The following is a 12,468-nucleotide window of genomic DNA, read 5'->3' as shown; positions in this document are numbered from 1 at the left end:
GTTGCCATGTTTGGGTGCTGTAGCATGTTCATCTTGTTGCATTTAGATGGCTACTTGCTGTTAATCGCAGACCGGAGTCATATTTGAATTGCTTGCCATTTCCAAACCGTAACTCCGATTCCAGTGATCTTTATATCGTTTTCAAGCGATTTCATCTCAACTTTCCAGTGGCACTTTTGGATTTCCAAGTTGAGGCCAGGTTCATGCATTCCTTGTCCAATCATGCATATGCATCGCATACCGCATCCGGCATATCATACCATGTTCATGTGTGGTTTGTTTACTATGTTGTGTGTTTCTTTCCGGTGTTTGCTTCTTTGGGTTGGTTCCGGTAACGTCGCGTTTGTGAGGACCCGTTCGTCTACGTCCGTTTGTCTTCTCTCTGGACTCGTTCTTCTTCCTTGCGGGATTTCAGGCAAGATGATCATACCCTCGAAATCACTTCTATCTTTGCTTGCTAGTTGCTTGCTCTTTTGCTATGCCTTAGCTGCGTTACCTACCACTTGCTTATCATGCCTCCCATATTGTTGAACCAAGCCTCTAACCCACCTTGTCCTAGCAAACCGTTGTTTGGCTATGTTACCGCTTTGCTCAGTCCCTCTTATAGCGTTGTTAGTTGCAGGTGAAGATTGAAGTTTGTTCCTTGTTGGAACATGTTTACTTGTTGGGATATCATAATATATCTTATTTAATTAATGCATCTATATACTTGGTAAAGGGTGGAAGGCTCGGCCTTATGCCTGGTGTTTTGTTCCACTCTTGCCGCCCTAGTTTCCATCATATCGGTGTTATGTTCCCGGATTTTGCGTTCCTTACGCGGTTGGGATATTATGGGAACCCCTTGACAGTTCACCTTAAGTAAAGCTCTTCCAGCAATGCCTAACATTGGTTTTACCATTTGCCACCTAGCCTTTTCTTTTCCCTTGGGAGTCGCGCTCCTCAGGGTCATCATTATTTTACCCCTCCTGGGCCAGTGCTCCTCTGAGTGTTGGTCCAACTTGTCAGCCGCCGGTGGCCACCAGGGGCAACTCTGGGCTGGCCTACCAGAAGTTTGGACGATCCGGTGTGCCCTGAGAAAGAGATATGTGCAGCTCCTATCGGGATTTGTCGGCACATTCGGGCGGTGTTGCTGGTTTAGTTTTACCCTGTCGAAATGTCTTATAGAACCGGGATACCGAGTCTGATCGGAATGTCTCGGGAGGAGGTCTATTCCATCGTTGACCGTGAGAGCTTGTGATGGGCTAAGTTGGGACACCCCTGCAGGGTTTTGAACTTTCGAAAGCCGTGCCCGCGGTTATGGGAAGATGGGAATTTGTTAACGTCCGGTTGTAGATAACTTGAACCTTAACTTAATTAAAATGAGTCAACTGCGTGTGTAACCGTGATGGTCTCTTTCCGGCGGAGTCCGGGAAGCGAACATGGTGTTGGAGTTATGCTTGACGTAGGTTGTTTTAGGATCACTTCTTGATCATACTTTTATCGACCGTGCTTTGCCTTCTCTTCTCGCTCTCATTTGCGTATGTTAGCCACCATATATGCTAGTCGCTTGCTGCAGCTCCACCTTATACCTTTACCTTACCCATAAGCTTAAATAGTCTTGATCGCGAGGGTGCGAGATTGCTGAGTCCCCGTGGCTCACAGATACTTCCAAACCAGCTTGCAGGTGCCGATGAGACCGTGCAGTTGACGCAACCAAGCTCAGGAGGAGCTCGATGAAGATCTTGTCCTTTGTGTTGTTTTGTTCTAGTTGATCAGTAGTGGATCCCAGTTGGGGTCGATCGGGGACCTTGTCGCATTTGGGGTTATTCTTTTATTTTGGTTCCCTAGTCGGACCTTGATTGTATCTAGATGATGTAATGATTTATTCATGTAATTGTGTGAAGTGGCGATTGTAAGACAACTATGTTTCTCTTTCCCTTATGTATTACATGGGTTGTGTGAAGATTACCTCACTTGCGACATTGCTTTCAATGCGGTTATGCCTCTAAGTCGTGCTTCGACACGTGGGAGATATAGCCGCATCGAGGGCGTTACATCAAGGCACCTCCGCACTCTGCGTGTCACCCCTCCATGATCTTCGGCTTCACATTGAAAGTCTTGAGCCACAGGCCGAAGTGTGGGGTAATGCGGAGGAAGGCCTCACACACGACGATGAACAACGAGATGTGAAGGAGAGAATCCGGGGCCAGGTCGTGGAAATCCAGCCCATAATAGAACATGAGCCCCCTAACAAAGGGATCCAGAGCGAGGCCTAGCCCTCGGAGGAAGTGAGAGATAAATACAATGCTCACGCCGGGTTCGGGAGTGGGAATGACCTGCCCTCGAGCAGGCAGCCTGTGAGAGATTTCGAGGGTCGAATACCTGGCCTCTCTTAGCTTCTTGATGTCTTCCTCTGTGACAGAGGAAGGCATCCACCGACCTTGGAGGTTGGATCCGGACATGGTTGAAGGTCCGAAGCGCCTGACCTGAGCCTTGGGGTGTTGGAACTCGAGGCGAGGGAAGGATTCGATTGAGCACGAGAGGGAAAAAGGACAAGTCTTGGCCTCTTTATAAAGAGGGTGAATATCAAGCGTCCTCCTCGTGGCCGTTTGGGACTTGCCTAAAATCGAGGAGTCATATCAACGGGAACGATTGGGTTACCCACGTCCGTATTGATGAGAATCCCGTAATAAGGGGGACATGATCTCTGCTTTGACAAGATATGTCAAGAAAACCTCCTTGCGATATGTGCAATGCTGGTTGAGAAAAACGGTTCAAATAAAGACCGGGCCATGACATAATGTCATGTTGCTAAACGTGTCAGCAGATTAGATTTGTGGAAATATTATTCTCTCTACGGTGGTATGCGGAACTTGTTTTGCAGAGCCGGACACTATCCTTGTGTTCAAAATCTTCTATGGAGTATTCGGAGGAGGAACCCGCCTTGCAATGCCAAAGACAAATCTGCGCACCGGACTCATCATCATTGAAGCCTGGTTCAGGGGCTACTGAGGGAGTCCTGGATTAGGGGGTCTCCGGACAGCCGGACTATATCCTTTGGCCGGACTGTTGGACTATGAAGATACAAGATTGAAGACTTCGTCCCGTGTCCGGATGTGACTTTCCTTGGTGTGGAAGGCAAGCTTGGCAATATGGATATGTAGATCTCCTCCCTTGTAACCGACTCTGTGTAACCTTAGCCCCCTCCAGTGTCTATATAAACCGGAGGGTTTAGTCCGTAGGACAACAACAATCATACCATAGGCTAGCTTGTAGGGTTTAGCCTCTACGATCTCGTGGTAGATCAACTCTTGTAATACTCATGTCATCAAGATCAATCAAGCAGGACGTAGGGTATTACCTCCATCAAGAGGGCCCGAACCTGGGTAAACATCGTGTCCCCTGCCTCCTGTTACCATCCGCCTTAGACGCACAGTTCGGGACCCCCTACCCGAGATCCCCCGGTTTTAACACCGACAATCTTATATTTACTAATTGGAAACACTAATCGAGACTCCACGTTTAATCCTAGAAAACTAAGGTAATTGTCCGTTTGATCTATATACTAATTAATTATAGCCGTTAGATAAGTATACTACCCCTTGCAAAAAAAAGAGATGAGTATACTTCATGGTGCCTCCCCACCTATTCCACATGGAGAAACCTCCTTCCGTGTGATATACGCAGAAGGAAAAAACACATCTCAATCTCCTCTACACAACCCATTGGCACTTTGTCGAGCGAGCCTATCGCCGCCTTTCCTCTTCCCCCGCTTCTACATGTCTCCTCTCCTCTATCATTTTCCTGTCGTGGACTTGAAGAAGGTTCATCGTGCTGCAATCGATCTGGAAGAAAATGACCCATATCCTCCCCGATCTGGAAGGTTCATCGTCGTCAACAGTCAAGGAAGCACGGATCTCACGGTAGCTGCGTAATTAGGTATGGACGGGTTCGAGAACCTTCCAAATCGATCTGATTGATTGGCAGCATGGTGATTCATGTCCCCAACCCTATTCGTGTTAATCTCCCACTAATCTTGCCCCTACTTTGCAGGCAAGTAATCGTGTAAACATCAAATCCCATGTTTTCTATCATGTTGATTTCATCACAGAACCCCCACTAAATCCACTTCGTGCATACTGTCATCAAGAAGTTTTGGTTGTGTACATGTATTTTTGGACTGCTCTTGACTAGAGTATGCCTTCTAGGGAGTAAAGGAGGATAAGCTTGGATGGTCTACATCAAATTCAATGGTACACTGCACCCGACGTGTGTTCTCTACGTCTTCAAATCATCCAACGGCTAACCAGTTCACTTTGAAGTTGATAGGAAGCTTTGCAAAATATTATTACTCTGGAGAAGATATAGATGTTGTCCAAATATCAGATTATCTGCATGGTAAAACTAATAGCTCTTTCTTCCGGTATTAAGACAAGGTATGATGCCTGGACCATGAATATTTTTCCATATATATTCATTTGACCTATAAGATGGACCAACTTCCGAGATTTCTCTCAATTCAGGCTGTTAAACTGTACATTTTTGGCAGATTTGTACTAAGAATTTAACATTGTTGCTCATGCACAATTTCCTGTGGTAACTATGGAATCCATATTTCCTTGGTCTGTTTTAATAATATGTATGATATTTCCTTTGTAGTTCCATAATTAAGATTTTACAGTTGTGACGTATAAAAAATATGATACGTTAGACATTTTCAACCAGGAATACCAGAGAGCCCCTTTGGCGATTCTAATATTTATGGCAATGGGGTTGTGTAATTGATAATGATCCAGATTAGTATCAGCTAAATCTGCTTTCACGAAATTAGTGGATCTATGTGTTCCATTTTACGCAGCAAAATAGTGTATACGCATGCCACTAAATCTATTTCATCATCGAACAATACTCTACAAAAGCTCCCAATAAATTTTTGTGCGCAAACTTACAACTAATCTAATATTTCTGTATAGATCGCAAATAGGAATTATAGTCTTTATCTTGAACTAATAAATGATTTTAGTTACCACCAAGTCATGTATGGTCACATTATTGATCAAACTGAAACTGATTCTCCTTTGTACCTCATCCAGTGGCTACAAAAAGTACAAATAGAGCACTGCAAATCAGAGGGAGTGATATCTTCCCTCAAACTTTTCAATTTTGTCATTCACCACTTTTGTCCCAACTAAACAGACAACTCAGTCAGTCTAAATCCTTTGCTTCATTTTCCAACAATTCGGCTTTACCTGTAATGTTTCATCTATAAAAGGTCATGAGCAGATGTTTCGTGTTGTTCCCTGGACATGAGTTCTGAAAAGCTTGATTTCCATTTTTTGGATTTCACAGCCTGGACAAAGCAATGATTTTCCAAATTGGTTTTAAGTTGTGTTCTTTCAATGAAATTGAGTAAGCAACGGAAAGTTGATCAATCAGATTATTAGGGTGCGCCTTACGCTTCAGTAGGAATGATTGGTTATATTGTGTCAATCTTGCAGTACAGATGGCGTTGTGGTGGACGAAGGGGTGAGAATTGATGGGACTTAATGGTCAGTTATTGTACTAATTTTTGAACGGAATTTCTAGAAAGTGAACCTTTCCCCTCAGCCTTCCTAGTGTGACACAGTATTTACCATCTGATTTTGGCTTGCATCCGCGTGCACATCGTCACAATTGATGTGTGACATTAGTACAACAACCTGAAAACGCCCTGTAGTGCGGTGTCCACTTTTGAAATCTCGATTTTCCCCATGGGTTTGTTTCATGTTATTAAGTAATATCTCTCTCTTCTCATTAAAAAAACATATTCAAGCCATGTTTGATGAGCACGATGAGAATTTTAAAGGTGTACTACAGTTGGAGCAAATTTATTGGTTCCTGCAAGCAGAACGGCTTACCTTTTTCTGTTTTATGGGAATTACTACCCCCCTCAACCATCTCATGTAAAAAGTACACAAATATGCATTGGTAGATACCAGTTTGAAATGTGCAGATCAAATCACACTTCAAGTTAAGCTGTACATGTGATTTTCGTATCTCCCTACTAAGATATGCATCTGAACCTTTACTGATATTTTGATAGTACAATGACAATTGGTCTCCTGTGAAGCAAATAAGTTATTTTCTTATGGCACGTCATGTCTTCAGCAAATATATCAGATATAGATTCGGTGTAAGTTAACCTTTTTGTAGTATAATATTTTATATGAATGGTTGGATTTTCCTGGAGTTGCTATAGAATACTGTAAAGATAACTTGATGTTACTATAGGGTGCACTAGGCCAGTAGCAAAGTTGTTCGTTTGTAACTACTTACTTGTATGTTAGTCTTAATATTTAGTTTTTCTTATCTTGCGCCAAATTAGCCAATTCTTTCTTAACTATCAAATCACTTCTAAATTGTAGTAATCGATTCTTAGTTCTCAACTTCTCCAATTTTCCAATCCATCATCCCCATACGTTTTAGAACTATGCAAAGCTTTTCACGAGTGTCCTTGCTAATTACCAAATTATATTTGCCAGTTTTCAAATCTACATGATGGGATCGTGTAGTCCTATAGTAGTTCAGTTTTTCATAGCAGTATCAAACGTACTTTATATTTTTCCTGTAAATTACTCCCGTCCTTGCTTCCACATTTTGTAACCATGTGAAACCGTCATTCTAGGAGCTATTGATTTGCATATAATCCCATGGACCGGGCTCAAGATTTGTCTTGCGCACAAAGCTACTCTATTTGTGCAACTATTATCTAAAGTAGGTACTGAAATATGTTGTGCATTCAAGATCAACCTTTATCTTCAGGCCTGTAACATAATCTATATTGCTCAGTTTATTCAAGTTTGCATTACAGTTTCTGTATGACCAGACAACTAGATGGTGGCTACAATTACACGAACGTCGCACATATAATTTTTTCCATGCTAAGGAAACCTCAAAATCTTCAGTTTTATTTGCCATGGAATATATGTTCAGAAAAATGATTGTCCAACTCACTTTTTGACGGGATGGACATATTTCTGTAGTTGTTTAACAGCAGTAGGCTAGAAAGATGATTGTCCAACTCACTTTTTGATGTCATGTTATATTTTCGTTGTAGAAATATTTAAAGATTCAGCAAGTAATATAGTCTCAGAAAATTTTGATATGTTGTTCGTCGATGGATTGATGTTGCCAATTTTAGAGGTTTTAATTTTGATCATTCATGGCGGCAAAATGATTTACATCAACAAAAGTATGCATACATGATTACTGTTACTCATTCAGATATACCTTCCCTCTAATTATTTGTTGCATCATGACTATCCGCTGAACTGTAATCCAATTTTGGGTTGACAATTACTGTCTATATATATTACACTGTTCAGTTCCATTGCCGCGGAGAACAGAAGGAAGAGCGAAGCAAACCTCCATGACATGCTAAGAAGAAAAAGTCTGACTGCTACAAAAGTTGTTTCAAATAATGCTTACATGAGTTTGAAAATAATAATAATGCTTACACGTTACTTTGGTGAACTATGTGATCTGTGCTGGTGTAAGATATATTTTTTAAGGGAATGTGTATTCGAATTGAATTGCTCATGTAAGTTTACTAATAAAAATGATAGTAAAACAGTGTATGCTTGACGGACATATAAATAAATGAAACTGAGCTCACTAAATATGTAAGTGAGTTTATTAAGCAAATATTATATATTTCTTGATGAACTATTTTTACCCACTTAGAACAAATATATTGCTTATAGACTTTGTTTTAGTGTGATATGAGGTTAGTTCATTCATATTGTATTTAGTAGTTATGGGTGCCTAATTATAAAATTTTATAATCCCGATGTTGTTGTGATTCCTACCATCTTAAGATCACAATATTAGGCACAAAAATAAAAAATTAAAGCTTGCAATGCTAAAATATAAAGACACATGAACCAAATTATTTGGAAGTAAATAAAGACATTTAATATTTTTTTCCTATAAGTATTACCAATGTGAAACTAACCATTTTTCAGAAGTAATATTAGACTAAAAATTTCCTATATTTCAATCCAATATTGTTTCCCATCACACATCACACATGTATGTCGTTGGATTAATTTTATGTTTATGTTTCACAAAATATCTAGCCCGTGCAGGCCCACGGGTTGATGACTAGTATGATTAATTGAACTTGTATTTATCATGAACTTAGTACTTGATAGTATTTTGCTTGTCTATGTTGATTGTAGATAGATGGCCCGTGCTATTGTTCCGTTGAATTTTAATGCGTTCCTTGAGAAAGCAAAGTTGAAAAATGATGGTAGCAATTACACGGACTGGGTTCATAACTTGAGGATTATCCTCATTGCTGCATATAAGAATTACGTTCTAGAAGCACCGCTGGGTGCCAGGCCTGCTACAGATGCTGCTAATGACGTTAAGAACGTCTGGCAAAGTAAAGCTGATGACTATTCGATAGTTCTGTGTGCCATGCTTTACGGCTTAGAACCGGGACTTCAATAACGTTTTGAACGTCATGGAGCATATGCGATGTTCTAGGAGTTGAAGTTAATATTTCAAGCAAATGCCCGAATTTAGAGATATGAAGTCTTTAATAAGTTCTATAGCTGCAAGATGGAGGAGAATAGTTTTGTCAGTGAATATATACTCAAAATGTCTGGGTATCATAATCACTTGACTCAACTGCGAGTTAATCTTCTTGTTGATAGTGTCATTGACAAAGTTTTTCAATCACCGCCACCAAGCTACAAAAGCTTCATGATGAACTATAATATGCAAGGGATGAACAAGACAGTTCCCGAGCTCTTCGCAATGCTAAAGGCAGCGGAGATAGAAATACGAAAGGAGCATCAAGTGTTGATGGTCAACAAGACCACCAGTTCCAAGAAAAAGGGCAAAGGGAAGAAGAAGGAGAACTTCAAGAAGAACAACAAACAAGTTGCTGCTCAGGAGAAGAAATCCAAGTCTGGAGCTAAGCCTGAGACTAAGTGCTTCTACTGTAAACAGACTGGTCACTGGAAGCGGAACTGCACCAAGTATTTGCCGGACAAGAAGGATGGCAAGGTGAACAAAGGTATATGTGATATACATGTTATTAATGTGTATCTTACCAGAGCTCGTAGTAGCACCTGAGTATTTGATACTGGTTCTGTTGCTAATATTTGCAACTCGAAACATGGACTACAGATTAAGCGAAGACTGGCTAAGGACGAGGTGACGATGCGCGTGGGAAATGGTTCCAAAGTCGATGTGATCGCCGTCGCCACGCTACCTCTACATCTACCTCCGGGATTAGTTTTAGACCTAAATAATTGTTATTTGGTGCTAGCGTTAAGCATGAACGTTATATCTACATCTTGTTTGATGCGAGACGGTTATTCATTTAAATCTGAGAATAATGGTTGTTCTATTTATATGAGTAATATCTTTTATGGTCATGCACCCTTAAAGAGTGGTCTATTTTTGTTGAATCTCGATAGTAGTGATACACATATTCATAATGTTGAAGCCAAAAGATGCAGAGTTGGTAATGATAGTGCAACTTATTTGTGGCACTGCCGTTTGGGTCATATTGGTATAAATCGCATGAAGAAACTTCAAACTGGTGGACTTTTGGATTCACTTGATTATGAATCACTTGGTACTTGCGAACCATGACTTATGGGCAAGATGACTAAAACGCCGTTCTCCGGAACTATGGAGAGAGCAACAGATTTGTTGGAAATCATATATACTGATGTATGTGGTCCGATGAATATTGAGGCTCACGGCGGGTATCGGTATTTTCTCACCTTCACAGATGATTTAAGCAGATATGTGTATATCTACTTAATGAAACATAAGTCTGAAACATTTGAAAAGTTCAAAGAATTCCAGAGTGAAGTGGAAAATCATCGTAACAAGAAAATAAAGTTTCTACGATCTAATCGTGGAGGAGAATATTTGAGTTATGAGTTTGGTCTACATATGAAACAATGCAGAATAGTTTCGCAACTCACGCCACCCGGAACACCACAGCGTAATGGTGTGCCCGAACGTCGTAATCGTACTTTACTAGATATGGTGCGATCTATGATGTCTCTTACTGATTTACCGCTATCATTCTGGGGTTATGCTTTAGAGATGGCTGCATTCACGTTAAATAGGGCACCATCAAATTCCGTTGAGATGACGCCTTATGAACTATGATTTGGCAAGAAACCAAAGTTGTCATTTCTTAAAGTTTGGGGCTGCGATGCTTATGTGAAAAAGCTTCAACCTGATAAGCTCGAACCCAAATCAGAGAAATGTGTCTTCATAGGATACCCAAAGGAAACTGTTGGGTACACCTTCTATCACAGATCCGAAGGCAAGGCATTCGTTGCTAAGAATGGATCCTGTCTAGAGAAGGAGTTTCTCTCGAAAGAAGTGAGTGGGAGGAAAGTAGAACTTGATGAGGTAACTGTACCTGCTCCCTTATTGGAAAGTAGTTCATCACATAAATCAGTTCCAGTGATTCCTACACCAATCAGTGAGGAAGCTAATGATGATGATCATAAAACTTCAGATCAAGTTACTACCGAACCTCGTAGGTCAACCAGAGCAAGATCCGCACCAGAGTGGTACGGTAATCCTGTTCTGGAAGTCATGTTACTTGACCATGACGAACCTACGAACTATGAGGAAGCGATGATGAGCCCAGACTCCATAAAATGGCTTGAGGCCATGAAATCTAAGATGGGATCCATGTATGAGAACAAAGTGTGGACTTTGGTTGACTTGCCCGATGATCGGCAGGCCATAAAAAATAAATGGATCTTCAAGAAGAAGACATACGCTGATGGTAATGTTACTGTCTACAAAGCTCGACTTATTGCGAAAGGTTTTTGACAAGTTTAAGGAGTTGACTACGATGAGACCTTCTCACCAGTAGCGATGCTTAAGTCTGTCCGAATCATGTTAGCTATTGCCGCATTTTATGATTATGAAATTTGGCAAATGGATGTAAAAACTGCATTCCTGAATGGATTCCTAGAAGAAGAGTTGTATATGATGCAACCTGAAGGTTTTATCGATCCAAAAGGTGGTAACAAAGTGTGCAAGCTCCAGCGATCCATTTATGGACTGGTGCAAGCCTCTCGGAGTTGGAATAAACGTTTTGATAGTGTGATCAAAGCATATGGTCTTATACAGACTTTTGGAGAAGCCTGTATTTACAAGAAAGTGAGTGGGAGCTCTGTAACATTTCAAATATTATATGTGGATGACATATTGTTGATTGGAAATGATATAAAATTTCTGGATAGCATAAAAGTAAACTTGAACAAGAGTTTTTCAATGAAAGACCTCGGTGAAGCTGCTTACATATTGGGCATCAAGATCTATAGAGATAGATCAAGATGCTTAATTGGACTTTCACAAAGCACATACCTTGATAATGTTTTGAAGAAGTTCAAAATGGATCAAGCTAAGAAAGGATTCTTGCCTGTGTTACAAGGTGTGAAGTTGAGTAAGACTCAATGCCCGACCACTTCAGAAGATAGAGAGAAAATGAAAAGTGTTCCCTATGCTTTAGCCATAGGCTCTATCATGTATGCAATGTTGTGTACCAGACCTGATGTGTGCCTTGCTATTAGCCTAGCAGGGAGGTACCAAAGTAATCCAGGAGTGCATCACTGGATAGCGGTCAAGAACATCCTGAAGTACCTGAAAAGGACCAAGGATATGTTTCTCGTTTATGGAGGTGACAAAGAGCTCATCGTAAATGGTTACGTTGATTCAAGCTTTGACACTGATCCGGACGATTCTAAATCGCAGACCGGATACATATTTATATTAAACGGCGGAGCTGTCAGTTGGAGCAGTTCTAAACAGAGTGTCATGGCGGGATCTACATGTGAAGCGGAGTACATTGCTGCTTCGGAAGCAGCAAATGAAGGAGTCTGGATGAAGGAGTTCATATCCGATCTAGGTGTCATACCTAGTGCATCGGGTCCAATGAAAATCTTTCGTGACAATACTGGTGCAATTTCCTTGGCAAAAGAATCTAGATTTCACAAAAGAACCAAGCACATCAAGAGACGCTTCAACTCCATCCGGGATCAAGTCCAGGTGGAAGACATAGAGATTTGCAAGATACATATGGATCTGAATATTGCGGACCTGTTGACTAAGCCTCTTCCATAAGCAAAACATGATCAACACCAAGGCTCCATGGGTGTTAAAATCATTACTGTGTAATCTAGATTATTGACTCTAGTGCAAGTGGGAGACTGAAGGAAATATGCCCTAGAGGCAATAATAAAGTTATTATTTATTTCCTTATTTCATGATAAATGTTTATTATTCATGCTCGAATTGTATTAACCTGAAACATAATACATGTGTGAATACATAGACAAACATAATGTCACTAGTATGCCTCTACTTGACTAGCTCATTGATCAAAGATGGTTAAGTTTGCAAACCATAGACATGAGTTGTTATTTGATCAATGGGATCACATCATTAGGAGTATGA

At 40.7% G+C, this 12,468-nt stretch overlaps 1 long non-coding RNA gene across 2 annotated transcripts; it reads left to right on the top strand.

The window, feature by feature from the left end:
- Positions 1-3,676: 3,676 nt before the first annotated feature.
- On the top strand, positions 3,677-6,928 carry LOC119285953. Of its 2 annotated transcripts, XR_005140077.1 has the most exons (3): positions 3,677-3,918; positions 4,188-4,415; positions 5,478-6,928. It is a non-coding gene; the product is annotated as an uncharacterized LOC119285953 (long non-coding RNA). The 2 variants fall into 2 exon arrangements; XR_005140076.1 differs by having other exon boundaries at positions 4,188-6,928.
- The last annotated feature ends 5,540 nt before the right edge of the window (positions 6,929-12,468 follow it).

This window comes from Triticum dicoccoides, chromosome 4A (assembly GCF_002162155.2).
Source record: "Triticum dicoccoides isolate Atlit2015 ecotype Zavitan chromosome 4A, WEW_v2.0, whole genome shotgun sequence".
Lineage (NCBI taxonomy): Eukaryota > Viridiplantae > Streptophyta > Magnoliopsida > Poales > Poaceae > Triticum > Triticum dicoccoides.
The sequence above is the reverse complement of the archived record's forward strand: the minus strand, read 5'-3'. Positions and strand labels throughout refer to the sequence as shown.